Consider the following 7518-nt stretch of genomic DNA (forward strand, 5'->3'; position numbering starts at 1 on the left):
AACTAATATATATATATATATATATATATATATAGTAAAATATTATTACAATTAAAATAACTGTCTTCTATATTTCTATATATTCTGTATTATTATATTGTAAAATGCAATTTATTTCTGTGATGGAAAAGCTGAATTTTCAGCATCATTACTCCAGTCTAAGTGTCATGCTTCAGAAATCATTCTAATATGCTGATTTGGTGCTCAAGAAACATTTCTTATTATTATCAGTGTTGAAAACTATTTTGCTGCTTAACATTTTTGTGGAAATTGTGATACATTTTTCAGGATTATTTGAGGGACAGAAAGGTTGAGCATTTCTTTAAAACATTATAAATTATAAATGTCTTTACCGTCACTTGATAAGTTTAATCCATCCTTGCTGAATAAAAATATTAATTTCTCTCTCTCTGAAAGAAAAAAAATCTTACTGACCACAAACTTTTGAATTGTAATTTTCATTCTGCTTTAAGTGCAAAAATAAATAATAAATTATTAAAAAATGGGGTTTAAAATGGGTTTTAATTACTCTTTTCTAAACTATCTTCTAGAAAAAATATCTAAAAATATATTTGAATGAATGAATTTAAAGATGAATATACTTAAGAAGCAACACTTCATAATATATTAAGTTTTCAGAGAATGTATCTTTAATACTCTCTCTGAAAAAAAAAATACAAAAGCTATCACTGGAGCGGTAACTTTTAAAAAGGAACACCTTTGCACTTTGTTTATCCCTAAAAAAAGTGTATATTAGCACCTTAAATGTATATGTATATGAAGTGTACATCTTATGTTTTGAAAGGTCACTACCCCAATGACAGCTTTTGTACCTTTTTTTCCCCTGAGAGTTTAATTTTTAATTAACAGTCAATTTTGTCTGTACTGGCAGATTTTTTTCCCCAGGTTTTTAACTTGTTTACACTTGGAACGAGTGAAAAATAAATAAATCAATAAAACTGATGTAAAACAAAAAAAATCACTTATATTGAAGATACATTCTCTGAAAACAAATTGTGACATTATGCAGATTTTGATTGATTGATTGATTGATTGATTGTATTTAATTTTTTATCCTTACCAAATAATTACATTTCCACTGACAAATTACAAACAGTGCATGGAGTGAGCTTGATAATCTTATTTTGTTTGTGTTCAATTCCTGTCATGAGTAGGAGATGAAGGAACTTCAGTTCCTGTACCTGTCAAACAACAAATTAGACTACATTCCTGTACACCTGAGAGCCTACGAGTGCTCCACCTGCAGGTAAAAAACAACTCCTGTATACTCTCCTCACTAGTAACAAGTAATGCCCTAAGATTTAAAGGCTAAATTTTCGTAATAAAATATCCAAAAACCACTTGCACAGTGTGATATATTTCATGCAGTTCTGTACTTACGTTATCCCAAAAGTTCCCAAGGATTTGTAAATCCAGAGAAATTCCTATTTTAAATAATGGCTCGTCCCAGTTCATTATCACCTATCAATGACGTAATATCCACGCTATCGTTTTCCTCTTTTAGAAACTATGGCAACACACGTGTACAAAAAGGCTGCTGTACAGTTAAACTAAATCCATTACGGCTGTTGCGAATAAAATGAAAATGAAATGAAAAGTGTTGACTGCAGCATTAAAGGGCACCTATTATGCAAAATCCACTTTTACTTGGTGTTTGGACATAAATGTGTGCTGGCAGTGTGTGAACACAACCACCCTAGAATGATAAAAATCCACCCACTCCTTATTTTTTAAACCCCCATTAAATCAAACCCGCCTCATTAGGCATGCCGTTTTGATTCTCTTAGTATTGTGATGTCGCAATGTTTAGGCCCCGCCCATGGCCGCAGACTGACAGTCCCGCATTACCGTAGTTTCTGCCCTCAGCGAGTTGTGTTTGGTTGTAGGCTGTCTTCCATTTTTTCCGCGCTTGAGCAGCTGTAACGGCAACAATGTCTCCTAAGCAATGCCGGTGTTCTGTGTTTGGATGTAAGACTGAGCATAAAAGTCTTCATTTTCTCCCAACATCTGAGCCACTGAGGAGGCAGTGGATTACTTCTATTTTTCAAGGTAATGCACCTCAAAATTTACCAAAATTCGTTTATGTCTGCGCAAATCATTTCACTACAGACTGCTTTGTGAATGAGGGGCAATACAAGGAAGGCTTTGCTAAAAAGTTGTTAATCAAGGATGGATCTGTACCAACTGTTTGTGATGCAGCTTCACCTCCAGAAGAAGTAAGTGTCACACTGTTTAATTTTTATGATTTTTGAGTAAATCGCCATTTCAGTTGATGTGCCTGTTAGCCAGTTCCACAACAAATGCGGCTAAAGCCATTGTTGTCTTGGAGACCAAATGTCTGTCATCTACTTTTAACCTTGTTTATATACTGTATCCGCTCGTTAAGTCTGACGTCACGCATCACCGCTTCTAGGTCCAAACGCTGCCAGAAGAAAACAACAAACGGTGCTAATATACACTCACAATGTAATATAATACTACCAGAAAAATTATAATCCTAACCCTTAACTCCATACCGAAGTCCCAGATAGCCAGACAATGAAAATATAAATATAAATAAATAAATATAAAAATTATTTGTGTCTGGGACGCTTTGAGCACGGAGACTGTAGTGCACACCGTAAGTTTTTAAATGTTTAGCTTAAATGTGTAATATGAATAAACAGTGCTCATAAACAGCTGTTGAGATAGTATTCTTAAGTGAAAAGAGTTGAGGCTTGGACCTGGAAACAGCATTTCTTACGTCATGACTTAACAAGCAGACAACCACCCTTTTGTAAAGAACAGTGTAAAAGGTGATTGTCTTGAACAAACGTGTATGTTATCTGTAAAGACAAGACATTAAAAACACTAAATGCAGCATACATTATCTGGTTCTGTAGGCATCCTCTCACATTTGCCACATTAGCACCGGTACGAGAAGTAATATTTGAATATGATGCGACAGTATCCCTCACATAAATGTCATGTCGTTATAGTGCTTAGCTAACGTTTTAACCGTGTTTTGTGTGCATGTGTCGTTTCGTTAAAGCGCATAGCGAACGTTATCAAAGTATTTGTGTGTGTGTGTGTGTGTGTTGCTCACAAAGACTATAGAATACCCAAGACGTGTCACTCGTGTAGTTTTGAATGGGGAAAAATGCAACGCTCAATATGGCCGCTCTATTGAACGAAGCCCCTCCTACTGAGTAAAAGAGCCAATCGCTAATCGGTAAAGTTATCGCATCACTGCGGTTGCTATTGAACAGGGGTGTGAAGAATTACAAATACTCACGTTACAGTAATTAAGTAGTTTTTATCAGTAATTGTACTTTTTTGAGTAGTTTAAAAATTGTCTACTTTTACTTGAGTACATTTTAAGTGATGTATCGGTACTTGTACTCCGCTATTTTCCTCCGTTTGTGGTCGTTACATGCTTATTTTAATTTTGTTTTATCAATCAATGTGATTGGATAGATAGTAATAGGTCTCGTGACTTTCGTCAAATCAAATTGTGCATAGAAAACTTTAACCGCCAACTGCTGTTAATCGTGGCTGCTGTGGAAGTGCATTCAAGCATCAATTCAGTCGAGTTATCTTCCTCTAATATGTTAAGGTAAATTTCTGATTTCTGCTTACTAAATGATCTGTAAATGCTAGCCTTTCTACAGGGCCTGAAGTTTGGCGTGAGGTTGCGAGTATTGCGTACTAGGTTAATAACTCCCACAAGTGTCACGTTCATAATGCAGTAAATTCCAACTCCCATTTACTTCAGTATAAAGAGATGTGCAATCTGCAAAGCAGTCACTTGGAGAAGTCGGCAGCTTGTTGACTCTTCAGGATTTAGTATGAGTTATGAGTTATGAGTTCACACTGGGAAGAAGCGGCTCAGACTTTCATCTGAAATCACATCTGGCTTCTCATTCTGAAGAAAGACCATTTAACTGTGATCAGTGCAGTGAAGTGTTTCATTGAGCGTCAGTCCTGAAGATTCACACAAAGAAGATTAATTTGTAATATTAGACCAGAAAAGACACAGTGGTGTGTTTAAGTGCAGAGGAAGTCCTTTACTACAGATGATGAACTGAAAGAGCAGCAGAAAAATCACACTGGAAGAAAAAAAACCTTTCTTTTAAAGAGTTGGTAGTCAAAATTAAAACTGCTGGATGATAGATATTCTTTATTCTTTATGACACACAAGATAATGTGAATTACAGAATGTACAACGTTTTTAAAATTTATTAATTGCGGTGTACAGCGTTTATTATAAGGGGGTAGAATCCATCCTCAATACTCATGAGTACTTTTAAATAGGCTACTCTTTTACTCTTACTCAAGTAGTTTTTTGGACAAGTACTTTTACTCTACTCACACTACATTTTTTGGAAGGTAATGGTACTTTTACTTTCTACCACTGCTATTGAAACAGTCAGCGTTCTGAGACGTGCGCTCAGGACTGCGCATGTGCACTGGCTGGTATAGCCTGAAAAATAAGCTTTTTATCGCTATTTGAGCAAAAGAAACAACATTTATGAGATTGTTGTTGTCAGAGTTCATTGGTGATTTCAAATATGAAATTTAATCTTAAGCTTGGTGAACAGTTTTGAAAAATTAGATTTTTCCCCATTCAAAGAGATCGGAGCTGCCCGAGAGGCGTTTCAAAGATGGCCGCCGAGTGACATGGCTTGCCTTAAAGGAACTTTGGTTGCTTATCCGTCATTGCAAATGGGCTGTGAACAGTCTAAATGTACATAAATGTATCAAATAACCATTCAGAGATGTCCTGGTTCATTTTTGTGCCGGTGTCTCTCTGTGTCAGACTCCGGTTCAAACATGTACGGCTGAACACCGGTTCTCTTGCTCTCAGTCATATTGCTATTGCTGTAGGTATGCAAAGCAGAGATGTATACGCCACGCCCTCTTCTGAAGACGGGGTGGGAATGTGCAGCTCATTTACATTTAAAGTGATACACACCAAAACAGCCCTTTTTTTAGACATGCCCTAAAAATGACACTTTCAGCATGTTATAATAAATGATCTGTGTATTTTGAGCTGAAACTTCACAGACACATTCTGGGGACACCCAAGACCAATATTACATCTTGTAAAAATGGGAATAATAAAATAGGTGCCCTTTAAATTTAGACCTGCTTAATGTTACACCATGATTCTTTTCCGCATTTTTACAGTGTTGTGCGTTATAACCAAACACACGCGAGTCTGTTGAGTTTATGAACGCAGCGGCCAGTCAGAGGCATTCAGATGAGTCATCGCTGAAACACCGGAGTTTTGTTGTTCAGTGTGCGTTCACTGACTGAATTTTGCTCTTTCGCGAATCCTCTCATCATAAATAACACAGTGCAGATGTACGTATGATGTAAGTAGGAGATTCATTCATCAAACAGTAGATAGACAGCTTTACTGATTATAAGAGGAGTTTTTGAGAGTGCTTAAACTCGCGCTAGACTTAAGTCAGTCATACTGTTCCTTAAAAGTTCTTTGCTCACTTTCGCTGTATAATTTATTCGCTGTTTGAATAACTTTGGAAGGTACAGGTAATAAAAAAAAAAAATATTACATCCGTGAATAAGATTCGAGAATGGGAGAAAACGACATCTCCCATAGTTCCACTCTCCTTTATAGCGTCATCAAGCTTCAGCTTTGTTATTGTTTTGAAATGCGACCTCTAGCGGCAAAAACTTACATATTGTACCTTTAATGCTGCTACTTTCTCTTTTCCTCCAGAACAACACCCAGGACAAAAACTACATACGGAAAGCACTGGAGGACATCAGGATTGATGGCAACCCTGTAGACATCAATCTTTATGCCCAGGCTTATATCTGCTTACCGCGACTACCTATAGGAACTCCAGTCTAGGGTAGTATCCCCTATTTTCCGCAGTTTGTGTGTGTATATGTATATTTTCTTAACTTCTAAACTCCTCTGTGACCACAGTAAAAATCATATGAAGAAAAAACATCAAGTACTTTAAAATGACACTGTATCAATATCTAGGAAAAGGGTTTTAGTTCTTATTTAGCCAGTCACACTAGGTATGCTGTTCCAAAATCCAATGAGCTACCACAGGCGTACTCCTAAATGAAAAGCCACCATAAGTGACCAATTTGGAACAGTCTACATAGGCAGCAACACTGCACAAACAGGAGACACAACTCACAGTTGATTTCAACAGTGTTTGCTGTCAGCATGTTACTAGGTTAATGAACTGTTAGTCGAATAAAGATATAAATAAATAGCACACACAAATATGTGGTAAAATGGTTGATTCAATAGTCACCTATAAATCAGTTTTACTATTTCAACAGACATGGGCTCATTGGAAAAACGTGCCTCTACCTACAAAACTCCCAAAACATAGCTATACATACACGTCACTGCAGTTTCTAGCTGAAATGAACTCTAGAGGCAGTAAAACACTGACTGTGTTTACTCCCTTTTACACAAATCATAATTACGGGGCAGATTATCAATAGAGACCGTTTGCACGATTCTGTGACCTCAGAACGCGTTTGCCATAGCACATGATTTGTAAACTAATACATTCAGACGTGTACATCACATAACCAGCTCCATAGGTACAATAGGGCTTTTCTGACATAGTAAACTTGCTCAGTTGGTACAGCACTGGACTTGCGATGCGGAGCACTTGGTTTTCAAATGCAATAGACCATTAACCTTTTAGCGCCACCCACCAGTACAATACATACAGCAACCAACAAAATAAAACATTTCCAGATTCACGTTTGTCTTCTGTTTCAGATAAAACTGAACGCATTTTCAGAGGCACTTACTGGACATTTCACTTTGAAAGTGTTGCAACAATGTTGTGAACAAGTGTTGCAAAATGTGCAACAGGCAATATAATATAATTTTGCGGAAATGTATTTTGATTCAACCAACATTTTGGGTGCATTTTTTCCTCTAATGGCATTGTATTATTTTCTGAGATTGTCTTCTCCATGGAGGATAGCCTATATGTGATGCTGCTTTACAATTTGTCCATAAAATGCCATCTTATAGTGTAATCATGCTACCTACCTTTTGGGACGTCCCTCATGTTGTGAGCACACCTACAGTATGATGCCTTAAAATGTATTTGTAGGCTGATAACTAGGTTTTGAAACAGAGACATTGATCGGTCATGACAAAACTGCAGAGGAAGCCAGAGCAAGAGGATAGCATACAACTACAATAGATTTGACATTTTCACCACAATGTGGCGCCATTCTCCAGTACTTTCTGTTTGCTGTAGCATATTTCTGCATTTCTATAGACACTCAGATCCATCTGTCAGGTGTTTGTTTCATTTAATCTCAGATTGATGCTAACGGTCTTTGAGAATGCACTGTTCTTTATTAATGATGCAGTACATTTGCTTAATTTGCTCTGTCTGTTTCCCATTCAATAGTTTTCAGGACGTATATACTGTGACAACTCAGCTGCATCTATTTTTAAATCAATTCGTTCATGTACCACTGCAGGTGGTTTCTGAG

General features: G+C 36.7%; 1 pseudogene; it reads left to right on the forward strand.

Moving 5' to 3' along the window:
* LOC107660758 (epiphycan-like) overlaps positions 1–5881 on the forward strand; it is a 12237-nt pseudogene extending 6356 nt beyond the window's left edge.
* Positions 5882–7518: the final 1637 nt, after the last annotated feature.

This window comes from Sinocyclocheilus anshuiensis, unplaced genomic scaffold (assembly GCF_001515605.1).
Source record: "Sinocyclocheilus anshuiensis isolate Anshui unplaced genomic scaffold, SAMN03320099.WGS_v1.1 scaffold2357, whole genome shotgun sequence".
Classification (NCBI taxonomy): Eukaryota; Metazoa; Chordata; class Actinopteri; order Cypriniformes; family Cyprinidae; genus Sinocyclocheilus; species Sinocyclocheilus anshuiensis.